A 14279-nucleotide genomic window follows, 5' to 3' on the forward strand; every position below is an offset into this window, starting at 1 on the left:
TAAAGAGAAGACTGAGATGGCTCTCCAGTTTGGCTTGGGAATAATAAACTGAGATGCGGAATTCAGGAGAAGAAGCCCTTTCTGAGGAAGATGAAAATAAGGGTTCAATCTTAAACATGTTGAATTTGAGGTGCCTCTAGGACATTCAAGCGGGTTTGTTTTACAGATAAATGTCTATTTGAGGCTGTAGGCTGAAGGAGCAGAAGCGGTTATAGATATAGCTGTGGAAGACATCAGCATCCAAGTGTAATTAAAACAGTGGTTTTTAATGTCAGTGGAATTTCCCCCCAAAATGTGTAGAATTAAAACAAATGAGAAAACAGTTCCAATATCCAAAGTTTGTTTTGGAGGTGATGAATATGGTTATTACCTTGATTGTGGTGATGGTAACAAAAGTGTACATGTATATTTCCCAACTCAAAGTCACCAAATCGCATACATTAATTATCTGTCCTGGGCTTCCCTGGTGGCGCAGTGGTTGAGAATCTGCCTGCCAATGCAGGGCACACGGGTTCGAGCCCTGGTCTGGGAAGATCCCACATGCCGCGGAGCAACTGGGCCCGTGAGCCACAATTGCTGAGCCTGCGCGTCTGGAGCCTGTGCTCCGCAACAAGAGAGGCCGCGATGGTGAGAGGCCCGCGCACAGTGATGAAGAGTGGCCCCCGCTTGCCACAACTAGAGAAAGCCCTCGCACATAAACGAAGACCCAACACAGCCATAAAATAAAAAATAAATAAATTAATTAATTAAAAAAAAAAGTTAAAAAAAAAAAGAATCAGAAGAAACATTAAAAAAAAAAAAATTATCTGTCCCTTTTTGTATACCAGTTTTACCTCAATAGAGCTAGGAGAAAAAGGACTAATACAATATTTTTAAAAGAAGGTTTATGAAGAAACAGATAAAGGGAAGACAAAAAGAATCAGACATGCTTAAACATGAAAACCAGGAGCAAACAGGTAGTAGAGTCTCATAAAGGAGAGTGTGAGATCCATCTCAAATGCAGCAGTGAAGTTATTCAGATAAAGATGACATTTAGCAATAAAGAGGTCATTGGTTACTATGGGGTTGAGGATGGATATCATTCATTATGCATCTGGGGTTATACAACTGTGAATATTTATACACACACATGTATGCACACGTACATGTATCTATTATAATAGCTGACAGTAAGACTAAAAACTGGCGAAAGGATATATCCCAAGTAAATATTATAAAAATACATGCATAAAATTTTCTAATCTATTTATGAACCACTAATTGAATATCTGAAAGATCACCAAGCTTCAAAAATACTCACAAGCAATAGATAAATCTCCATTATAAATATTTTTAGGTAGCAGCATTAAAATGGACATCATTAAGTTTTCAAATTGTGTGGGCTTCTTTTCTTTACTTGACTGAGTACAGTTTTTGCATTATATTGTTTGATTTGACAAGAGAACCCATAAATATCCACACTTGTGGCCCACTTAAAAAAGAAGTATTATAGTTTTAGGCACTGTTGAACGTCATGCTGAGCTACAAAAGCTAAATAAAACACCATAAAACTCCCCACCTTCATTTCATTTTTAGAACCCCACAGAGGGAGACGACAACTACATTAATCAGAGACAGACCACTGAGGTTCAGATTTATTTCGTTTAATATTAAATTGTATAGTTGAAGGAGATATCAATTTCTTTTTAAAATGGCACCATCACTACCCTTCTAAACACTGCAGTTTACTAATGATTTTAAAACTGCTTTAAGGGTTTAAACCTGAATCACTACCACTTCATGCCAGCTGAGATTTAGCATGCAGATCTCACAATGGGAATACATCTGTTTCAGGTTAAATAAATTCAGCCTCTTTTATTTTAGAACTGGAAGAACATTTTGTTGACTCAGAGCTCTATTTTTGTTACTTAGAGCTAAAAGAAGTCAGTTCAGCATAAGAAATTCTACAAGGTATTAACTGGAACTTTGCTGGGAAGAGGTTCACTCTGTATTGTATATAATGCTGAGAACCTTTTTTAACCTTAACAGGCAGTGTTGTTTCCAAGTGTGCCTTCCCTGATGAATCTGTGCATGCATGCATGCCCAGGGCTACTCTGAAAACTGAGATGAAGAACTGAAAAAGAATTCTGGCCCCTAAGAAACTCCTCAAAGAGATGCTATCATGAAGGCTAGACATCTTTGACATGAGCTCCAAGGTTTCTCTCTGCTGCTCTCCCTTCAGTATCCACTGACCTGAAACATGCACACAGAATGATGTGCTGAAGCACCTACAGCAGCAAGTGTGTCTAAGTAAAAACACCCTCTCATTCTCCTTGATAAGCTAGACTCTGTTAGAAAAGTACAAAGAAGTTCTCTTGTGACCCTGTATCTAAGACTGTGTTTATTAAAAGATCTTCCTTTATCTTCCCCTCACTCTCCAACCCAGACTCAAGATTGAATCTATGAGACATTAGTTGAGAAAACAAATGAAAATGACACACACCATGTTGAACTAAGCATCATGATTTTTTATCTCCTGTGAAATACTGTGAAGGGTACTAAACAAAACATTACACTGACAAGTAAAGTCTTTTTATCAGTGGCTATTTCATTAGGCCTTCCTGGCCTTCCCCATCTGAACTCAACATGTATTAACCAATTTTCTAGAACTTCTCTAAGCAAATCTTCCATTATTGACAGACAATTGACTTTTTCTCACATTGCCTTTTTGGCTCAATTCTGTCTTGTATCACATCCACCTGGTATATCTATTTCCTTTTTTTTTTTTTTTAACCTAGAATCTTACTAATTTGTTAAGCTACTGCAGATGATACATTTTTTCCCATGAATCCTGACAGAGCCGCCTTAGTCCTCTGTGGTGTTTTTCATTCCTTTTAGTAAATAATCAGTATGACACATTTGACATTTGACATAGAGACACAATCTATTCTTACTGTGTTTGCTAGGTTTTATTCTATGCACATCTTTCCCCCAACTATACTGCTACTGCTTGTGTTTTGAGAATATGGAAAAGATTCTCAAATTTAAGTGTGGTATACTATATCTGTGTATAGTAACTTCTACATTAAAAAACAAGTTTAGCCAGACTATTACTCAACCATAAAAAGAATGAAATAATGCCATTTGCAGCAATATGGATGGACCTAGAGATCATCACACTAAGTGAAGTAAGGCAGACAGAGAAAGACAAATATATGATATCGCTTATATGTGGAATCTAAAAAAAAAAAAAAAAGATACAAGTGAACTTTTTACAAAACAGAAACAGACCCATAGACATAGAAAACAAACTATAGTTACCAAAGGGGGAAGGGGGGGCGGATAAATTAGGAGTTTGGGATTAACATAAACACACTATTATATCTAAAATAGATAACCAACAAGGACCTACTGTATAGCACAGGGAACTATATGCAATATTTTGTAATAACCTATAAGGGAAAATGTTATCGAACCCTGACCTCTGGCCACCTCCTAGGGGTAGATAACTGAACTAAACTGTACCAATTCTTGAATTTGAATGGAGAGACTGAAGCTGGTTGAAGCTGCTACCTTAATGGCAGTGTCCATGTAGTCCATTTGCTGAGGCCTCCACAGACTATGGCCCATGGAGACTGCCGCCACCATTAGGTCACGAAAGCCGGGATGGGGAAGAGGTTCTGGGCTGCTTCAAGGCCTGGGCCTGGCCGGTGGGCGGCCCTGGCGAGGGCTCTGGAGCTCTGCAGGACACAGCTGTCAGCCTGTCCCTGGGCCCCCCAGCTCACCCAGCGGCCTGAGGCTGCAGGGCCTGGAGGGCCCTGGGGAGAAGGCCTCCATCTGCCTCTCCCTGACCACAACAAGGCTGACTGAGCGGGACCTCTAACCGCGCTAAGGGTCGTGTGTTAATGGTCGTATATAATACTAATGGCTGCGTGCCCACTCTGCCCCTATTACAAAAATAATCTGAAAATATATATATGCATAACCATATCACTTTACTATATACCTGAAACTAACACAACATTGTAAATCAAATATACTTCAAATTTTTTTAAAGTTTATATTTAATATGCTAATAAAACTTTTTGCTCTGTATAATCCAGAAATACTGCTTCAGAAGTATTACCTAGTAAGTAAAGTTTGATACTACAACACTACCTTAATAAATAAAAAGGAAATACAAGGTTCCTTCAGCATTTGAATTCAAATATTGGCTTATTCGTACTAAAACGTCATTAGAACAAAAACGCGAAGTTGGTAACTCAAATTTAATACAATAACTAACCATACATATTTTGGTTTTAAGTGTGTCTTAATAGTTTTTGGTGACAGTTAAAATTAAATTTTATAAGTGGAGCATGAGTCATTTAGTGAAATTAATGTATTACATAGTTATCATTAGGTAGCAATAGGAGACCATTGTGATGCATCAAGGTTCCATTCTATGAACTGGAACTGTGCTGAAGCAGTGGGATGCACCTGTTTTGGATGTTTTCCTTCTCCTTTGTACTTTCAAACTCATTTTGGTTTTTATGAAAACATGTTATTGCCTAAAGACCAGGACAGTTATTCCTTTATCAAATTATGAGTGCTAAAGTCTATATTTCAATTTTTAATGCTGAGAAATTATAGAGAATGTTTCTCATCAAATTTAAGAACTAGGAGACAATAAATAAAAGTTAGGAGAATGATGAAGATGGCGGAAGAGTAAGACGCGGAGATCACCTTCCTTCCCACAGATACAGCAGAAATACATCTACACGTGGAACTGCTCCTACAGAACACCAACTGAACGCTGGCAGAAGACGTCAGACCTCCCAAAAGGCAAGAAAATCCCCACGTACTTGGGTAGGGTAAAAGAAAAAAGAAATAACAGAGACAAAAGAATAGGGACGGGACCTGCGCCAGTGGGAGGGAGCCGTGAAGGAGGAAAGGTTTCCAGGCACTAGGAAGCCGCTTTGCGGGCAGAGACTGCAGGTGGCAGAGGGGGGAAGCTTCGGAGCCGCGGAGGAGAGCGCAGCCACAGGGGTGCGGAGGGCAAAGTGGAGAGACTCCCGCACAGAGGCTCGGCGCCAACCAGCACTCACCAGCCCGAGAGGCTTGTCTGCTCACTCGCCGGGGCGGGCGGGGGCTGGGAGCTGAGGCTCGGGCTTTGGTGCTAGCCGGGAGGGAGTCCGGGAAAAAGTCTGCAGCTGCCGAAGAGGCAAGAGACTTTTTCTTGCCTCTTTGTTTTGCGGCGCGCAAGGAGAGGGGATTCAGAGCGCTGCCTAAACGAAATCCAGAGACGGGTGCGAGCCGCGCGGCTATCAGCGCGGATCCCACAGCAACAGGGGCGCAGAGGGAAAAACGGAGAGATTCCCGCACAGAGGCTCAGCGCCGAGCAGCGCTCACCAGCCCGAGAGGCTTGTCTGCTCACCTGCTGGGGCGGGCGGGGCTGGGAGCTGAGGTGCGGGCTTCGGTCGGATCGCAGGGAGAGGACTGGGGTTGGCGGCGTGAACACAGCCTGAAGGGGTTGGCGTGCCGCGGCGAGCCGGGAGGGAGCCGGAGAGGAGGTCTGCAGCCGCCGAAGAGGCAAGAGACTTTTTCTTGCCTCTTTGTTTCGCGGCGCGCAAGGAGAGGGGATTCAGAGAGCCGCCTAGACGAACTCCAGAGGCGGGCGTGAGCCGCGGCTAACAGCGCGGACCCCAGAGACTGGTAGGAAACGCTAAGGCTGCTGCTGCCGCCACCAAGAAGCCTGTGTGCGAGCCCAGGTCACTCTCCACACCGCCCCTCCCGGGAGCCTGTGCAGCTCGCCACTGCCAGGCTCCCCTGATCCAGGGACAACTTCCCCGGGAGAACACACGGAGCGCCTCAGGCTGCTGCAACGTCACGACGCCTCTGACGCCGCAGGCTCGCCCCGCCTCCTCCGTACCGCTCCCTCCCCCGGCCTGAGTGAGCCAGAGCCCCCAAAGCAGCTGCTCCTTTAACCCCGTTCTGTCTGGGTGGGAATGGACGCCCTCAGGCAACGTACATGCAGAGGCGGGTCCAAATCCAAAGCTGAACGCTGGGAGCTGTACGAACAAAGAAGAGAAAGGGAAATCTCCCCCAGCAGCCTCAGAAGCAGCGGATTAAAGCTCCACAAACAACTTGATGGGCCTGCATCTGTTGAATACCTGAATAGACAACGAATCATCCCAAATTCAAAAGGTGGACTCTAGGAGCAGGATATATTAATTTCCCCTTTTCCTTTTTTTGTGAGTGTATATGTGTATGCTTCTGGGTGAGATTTTGTCTGTATAGCTTTGCTTTCACCATCAGTCCTAGGGTTAGGTCCGTCCATTTTTTTTTTTTTTTTTTTTTACTTAAAAAAAAAAAAATTTTTTTTTTCCTAATATATGCTTTCTTAATAATTTTTTCCGTATTTTCTATTTTTAGAAATTAAAAAATTTTTTAATAAGTTTTTTCATATTTTTTATTTTAAAAAATTAAAAATTTTTTTTAAATAAATTTTTTTCTTAAAAATCTTTTTCTTATTTTTTACTATAAAAAAATTAATAAATCTATTTTTAAAAATTAAAAAAAAATTTTTTTCTGAATACATTTACTCTTAATAATTTTTTTTCTTATTTTTTATTATAATAGCTTTATTTTATTTTATTTTATCCTCTTTTTATCTTTCTATTTTTTTCTCCCTTATATTCTGAGCTGTGTGGATGAAAGGCTCTTGGTGCTCCAGCCAGGCATCAGGGCTGTGCCTCTGAGGTGGGAGAGCCAACTTCAGGACACTGGTCCACAAGAGACCTACCAGCTCCACGTAACACCAAACGACAAAAATCTCTCAGAGATCTCCATCTCAACATCAAGACCCAGCTTCACTCAACGACCAGCAAGCTACAGGGCTGGACACCCTATGCCAAACAACTAGCAAGACAGGAACACAGCCCCATCCATTAGCAGGGAGGCTGCCTAAAATCATAAGGTCACAGACACCCCAAAACACACCACCAGACGTGGACGTGCCCACCAGAAAGACAAGATTCAACCTCATCCACCAGAACACAGGCAATAGTCCCCTCCACCAGGAAGCCTACACAACCCACTGAACCAACCTTACCCACTGGGGACAGATACCAAAAACAACGGGAACTACGAACCTGCAGCCTGTGAAAAGGAGACCCCAAACACAGTAAGATAAGCAAAATGAGACGACAGAAAAACACACAGCAGATGAAGGAGCAGGGTCAAAACACACCAGACCTAACAAATGAAGAGGAAATAGGTAGTCTACCTGAAAAAGAATTCAGAATAATGATAGTAAGGATGATCCAAAATCTTGGAAATAGAATAGACAAAATGCAAGAAACATTTAACAAGGACGTAGAAGAACTAAAGAGGAACCAAGCAACGATGAAAAACACAATAAATGAAATTAAAAATACTCTAGATGGGATCAATAGCAGAATAACTGAGGCAGAAGAAAGGATAAGTGACCTGGAAGATAAAATGGTGGAAATAACTACTGCAGAGCAGGATAAAGAGAAAAGAATGAAAAGAACTGAGGACAGTCTCAGAGACCTCTGGGACAACATTAAACGCACCAACATTCGAATTATAGGGTTCCCAGAAGAAGAAGAGAAAAAGAAAGGGACTGAGAAAATATTTGAGGAGATTATAGTTGAAAACTTCCCTAATATGGGAAAGGAAATAGTTAATCAAGTCCAGGAAGCACAGAGAGTCCCATACAGGATAAACCCAAGGAGAAACACGCCAAGACACATATTAATCAAACTGTCAAAAATTAAATATAAAGAAAACATATTAAAAGCAGCAAGGGAAAAACAACAAATAACACACAAGGGAATCCCCATAAGGTTAACATCTGATCTTTCAGCAGAAACTCTGCAAGCCAGAAGGGAGTGGCAGGATATACTTAAAGTGATGAAGGAGAAAAACCTACAACCAAGGTTACTCTACTCAGCAAGGATCTCATTCAGATGTGATGGAGAAATTAAAACCTTTACAGACAAGCAAAAGCTGAGAGAGTTCAGCACCACCAAACCAGCTTTACAACAAATGCTAAAGGAACTTCTCTAGGCAAGAAACACAAGAGAAGGAAAACACCTACAATAACAAACCCAAAACATTTAAGAAAATGGGAATGGGAACATACATATCGATAATTACCTTGAATGTAAATGGATTAAATGCTCCCACCGAAAGACACAGACTGGCTGAATGGATACAAAAACAAGACCCATATATATGCTGTCTACAAGAGACCCACTTCAGACCTAGAGACACATACAGACTGAAAGTGAGGGGATGGAAAAAGATATTCCATGCAAATGGAAATCAAAAGAAAGCTGGAGTAGCAATTCTCATATGAGACAAAATAGACTTCAAAATAAAGAATATTATAAGAGACAAAGAAGGACACTATATAATGATCAAGGGATTGATCCAAGAGGAAGGTATAACAATTGTAAATATTTATGCACCCAACATAGGAGCACCTCAATACATAAGGCAAATACTAACAGCCATAAAAGGGGAAATTGACAGCAACACAATCATAGTAGGGGACTTTAACACCCCACTTTCATCAATGGACAGATCATCCAAAATGAAAATAAATAAGGAAACACAAGCTTTAAATGATACATTAAACAAGATGGACTTAATTGATATTTATAGGACATTCCACCCAAAAACAACAGAATACACATTTTTCTCAAGTGCGCATGGAACATTCTCCAGGATAGATCATATCTTGGGTCACAAATCAAGCCTTGGTAAATTTAAGAAAATTGAAATCGTATCAAGTATCTTTTCCGACCACAATGCTATGAGACTAGATATCAATTACAGGAAAAGATCTGTAAAAAATACAAACACATGGAGGCTACACAATACACTACTTAATAATGAAGTGATCACTGAAGAAATCAAAGGGGAAATCAAAAAATACCTAGAAACAAATGACAATGGAGATACGACGACCCAAAACCTATGGGACGCAGCAAAAGCAGTGCTAAGAGGGAAGTTTATAGCAATACAAGCCTACCTCAAGAAACAGGAAACATCTCGAATAAACAACCTAACCTTGCACCTAAAGCAATTAGAGAAAGAAGAACAAAAAAACCCCAAAGCTAGCAGAAGGAAAGAAATCATAAAGATCAGGTCAGAAATAAATGAAAAAGAAATGAAGGAAACAATAGCAAAAATCAATAAAACTAAAAGCTGGTTCTTTGAGAAGATAAACAAAATTGATAAACCATTAGCCAGACTCATCAAGAGAAAAAGGGAGAAGACTCAAATCAATAGAATTAGAAATGAAAAAGGAGAAGTAACCACTGACACTGCAGAAATACAAAAGATCATGAGAGATTACTACAAGCAACTCTACGCCAATAAAATGGACAACCTGGAAGAAATGGACAGATTCTTAGAAATGCACAAACTGCCGAGACTGAACCAGGAAGAAATAGAAAATATGAACAGACCAATCACAAGCACTGAAATTGAAACTGTGATTAAAAACCTTCCAACAAACAAAAGCCCAGGACCAGATGGCTTCACAGGTGAATTCTATCAAACATTTAGAGAAGAGCTAACACCTATCCTTCTCAAACTCTTCCAAAATATTGCAGAGGGAGGAACACTCCCAAACTCATTCTACGAGGCCACCATCACCCTGATACCAAAACCAGACAAAGATGTCACAAAGAAAGAAAACTACAGGCCAATATCACTGATGAACATAGATGCAAAAATCCTCAACAAAATACTCGCAAACAGAATCCAACAGCACATTAAAAGGATCATACACCATGATCAAGTGGGGTTTATCCCAGGAATGCAAGGATTCTTCAATATACGTAAATCAATCAATGTGATACACCATATTAACAAATTGAAGGAGAAAAACCATATGATCATCTCAATAGATGCAGAGAAAGCTTTCGACAAAATTCAACACCCATTTATGATAAAAGTCCTGCAGAAAGCAGGCATAGAGGGAACTTTCCTCAACATAATAAAGGCCATATATGACAAACCCACAGCCAACATTGTCCTCAATGGTGAAAAACTGAAACCATTTCCACTAAGATCAGGAACAAGACAAGGTTGCCCACTCTCACCACTATTATTCAACATAGTTTTGGAAGTGTTAGCCACAGCAATCAGAGAAGACAAAGAAATAAAAGGAATCCAAATTGGAAAAGAAGAAGTAAAGCTGTCACTGTTTGCAGATGACATGATACTATACATAGAGAATCCTAAAGACGCTACCAGAAAACTCCTAGAGCTAATCAATGAATTTGGTAAAGTAGCAGGATACAAAATTAATGCACAGAAATCTCTTGCATTTCTATACACTAATGACGAAAAATCTGAAAGTGAAATTAAGAAAACACTCCCGTTTACCATTGCAACAAAAAGAATAAAATATCTAGGAATAAACCTACCTAAGGAGACAAAAGACCTGTATGTAGAAAATTATAAGACACTGATGAAAGAAATTAAAGATGATACAAATAGATGGAGAGATATACCATGTTCCTGGATTGGAAGAATCAACATTGTGAAAATGACTCTACTACCCAAAGCAATCTACAGATTCAATGCAATGCCTATCAAACTACCACTGGCATTTTTCACAGAACTAGAACAAAAAATTTCACAATTTGTATGGAAACACAAAAGACCCCGAATAGCCAAAGCAATCTTGAGAACGAAAAATGGAGCTGGGGGAATCAGGCTCCCTGACTTCAGACTATATTACAAAGCTACAGCAATCAAGACAGTTTGGTACTGGCACAAAAACAGAAATATAGATCAATGGAACAGGATAGAAAGACCAGAGATAAACCCACGCACATATGGTCACCTTATCTTTGATAAAGGAGGCAAGCATATACAGTGGAGGAAAGACAGCCTCTTCAATAAGTGGTGCTGGGAAAATTGGACAGATACATGTAAAAGTATGAAATTAGAACACTCCCTGACACCATGCACAAAAATAAACTCAAAATGGATTAAAGACCTAAGTGTAAGACCAGACACTATCAAACTCTTAGAGGAAAACATAGGCAGAACATTCTATGACATACATCACAGCAAGATTCTTTTTGACCCAGCTCCCAGAGAAATGGAAATAAGAACACAAATAAACAAATGGGACCTAATGAAACTTAAAAGCTTTTGCACAGCAAAGGAAACCATAAACAAGACCAAAAGACAACCCTCAGAATGGGAGAAAATATTTGCAAATGAAGCAACTGACAAAGGATTAATCTCCAAGATTTACAAGCAGCTCATGCAGCTCAATAACAAAAAAACGAACAACCCAATCCAAAAATGGGCAGAAGACCTAAATAGACATTTCTCCAAAGAAGATATACAGATGGCCAACAGACACATGAAAGAATGCTCAACATCATTAATCATTAGAGAAATGCAAATCAAAACTACAATGAGATATCATCTCACACCAGTCAGAATGGCCATCATCAAAAAATCTAGAAACAATAAATGCTGGAGAGGGTGTGGAGGAAAGGGAACTCTCTTGCACTGTTGGTGGGAATGTAAATTGATACAGCCACTATGGAGAACAGTATGGAGGTTCCTTAAAAAACTACAAATAGAACTACCATACGATCCAGCAATCCCACTACTGGGCATATACCCTGAGAAAACCATAGGTCAAAAAGAGTCTTGTACCAAAATGTTCATTGCAGCTCTATTTACAATAGCCAGGACATGGAAGCAACCTAAATGTCCATCGACAGATGAATGGATAAAGAAGATGTGGCACATATATACAATGGAATATTACTCAGCCATAAAAAGAAATGAAATGGAGGTATTTGTAATGAGGTGGATGGAGTTAGAGTCTGTCATACAGAGTGAAGTAAGTCAGAAAGAGAAAAACAAATACAGTATGCTAACACATATATACGGAATCTAAGGGGAAAAAAAGCCATGAAGAACCTAGTGGCAAGACGGGAATAAAGACACAGACCTACTAGAGAATGGACTTGAGGATATGGGGAGGGGGTGGGGTGAGATGTGACAGGGTGAGAGAGTGTCATGGACATATATACACTACCAAATGTAAAATAGGTAGCTAGTGGGAAGCAGCCGCATAGCACAGGGAGATCAGCTCGGTGCTTTGTGACCCCCTAGAGGGGTGGGATGGGGAGGGTGGGAGGGAGGGAGATGCAAGAGGGAAGAGATATGGGAACATATTGTATATGTATAACTGATTCACTTTGTTATAAAGCAGAAGCTAACACACCATTGTAAGGCAATTATACTTCAATAAAGATGTTTAAAAAAAAAAAGTTAATGCTGTAATTCTTTCAAAGACAAAGCATCACTAGGAAAAGTGGCAAAGATAAGAGAAAGGAAAAATAAAACTAAAAATCAATCAGCATGCTAATGTCTATGTATGTTTTATGAGCTGTATGTTCCCTATGGGCTGTATGTCTCCAATGTTAAGTAAATTAAAAGAAATGGGAAAGATAATTTTCCTAAATTTCCAATCCCTCTTTATCTGACTACTTGATAGATATGATTAAAATAATTTTCAGTTTCCATCAAAGTGTCATCCTAGAGTGACAACTGTAATATAATTTAACTATTATGATTAAACTATTACATTAGTTCAAGTTTCAATGTCTGGGCTATTATAATTGCCTTCTAATTCAGCTTTCTGGATTTATAATCTCCCATTACAATCTACTTAGCAGCAATCTTTATAAAATAAAAATCTAATGATACCAGCACCTCAGACCCTCTAGAGGTCCCCCCAGCACCTTCTACAACATGGCAAAGAGAAACATTTATGATATGGCACATCTTATTTAATGTAATTATGATATGTCACATGCTGTCATTTGTCTATGCTTTCATCCATGCAATCACCTTTCCTTACACAGTTTCTAACCCCTTTCAACTTCCTTCTCACCAGTGTTCATCCTTCATGAATCAGCTTCAACATTGCCCCCTTTCTCTGTTTTCAGAACATGCCCCTCTTATAGATTTAATCACCTTCTTTGCTTGGTGTAACAGAAACTGTCAGTGCCCCATGCACGTCTCTCAGAGCATGTATAGTTTCTGGCCAACTTCCATCTGCGAGTAACTGCAGTCTCCCTGAACGCCCTTATATCAGAATTGCAGAGAGCTGGATGCTTGCTTGGAGGCAGGAAGTGCTGAAATGTGCCCTCATCCACAGCATCGCTGACCAAGAACTCTCAGGTGTTAGTGTGTGAATTTACCAGTTCCATCACTTTTCAGGATCATTAATTCTGGGGAATGTATTTTGTGTCACTTCCCAGAATTTGCCCTTCAGATTAAGCTCCATTTCTCTTAAGGACAGCTGGTTAACTGCAATCCCTTTATTGTCTGCCTTCTCTTCTCTGCATCACTTCCTCACTTCCCTATGAGTATTACTTTAACTTCTCAGAAAAACTATTTATACCTGACTCTTTTGTATCCAGGTTTTTTCTTGTAGAATCTACAGTAAAACTTTTGATACCAGAGGTACTGTGTGGGGTTCTGGAGTTGAATGTCTTGCTGGCCACATGGCATCAAGACCACTTGGCATGTTGTAACAGAATCATTACAAGACTCTCTCTTGTGGTGAATTGGGATGGTAAAAAGGCATAAAGGGATGTATATCTTATCAATTTCTCCAGGATTTGAGAAAGATAGTGACAATGATAATGACAATGACTATGGAGTTAACAGTTTTTGCAAGTATTGTCAGTGCTCTCAGGAAAAAAACTGATGAGCTCAAGCTCAAGTCAGAGAGGTCTCGCTGACAGCATTTAAAGAAACCCTCCTCTTTTAAAGCCAGAGAGAAGATTGGACTGAAAAACAGACCCTTTGTTTGATTGTAATAGTAGTTGAATTGTAGAGAAGATTTACTGCAAAGCACCGGCAAAACTCTTATTTAAAACTCCAGGCCTTAACAGGAAAGATGTAGGACCCTGAAACCTGGACTTGAGGTACCAGGTTGACTCACTCTTGCTGGAGGATTCTTCCCTTTCCTGGAGACCACACAGATGCATCATCTGAGGTCAACACTTTAAGATATATGTACATTCCTCAAAAATTTCCCTCATCTTATGGTTTCTAGACCACTATGTTCAAGACCAGGCATGGCCTAATTGAAAAAAGTATTGTCTCTGATTTAAGAAAAATGGGATTATTCATCAAAAGAGTAACAGACACTGGCTAATATTTCCAGTTAGGAATTAAGAGAGCATACCTAGAAATGAATGTTGAGTATGTTGGACAGGGATGCAACTGAA

General features: G+C 39.9%; 1 protein-coding gene across 4 annotated transcripts in view; it reads right to left on the minus strand.

The window, feature by feature from the left end:
- The window catches only part of PCDH15 (protocadherin related 15), a 748372-nt gene that overhangs the window by 223651 nt on the left and 510442 nt on the right, over positions 1 to 14279 (minus strand). The gene's annotated exons all lie outside the window — the stretch shown is intronic.

The sequence above is a fragment of the Balaenoptera ricei genome, chromosome 16, assembly GCF_028023285.1.
Source record: "Balaenoptera ricei isolate mBalRic1 chromosome 16, mBalRic1.hap2, whole genome shotgun sequence".
Classification (NCBI taxonomy): domain Eukaryota; kingdom Metazoa; phylum Chordata; class Mammalia; order Artiodactyla; family Balaenopteridae; genus Balaenoptera; species Balaenoptera ricei.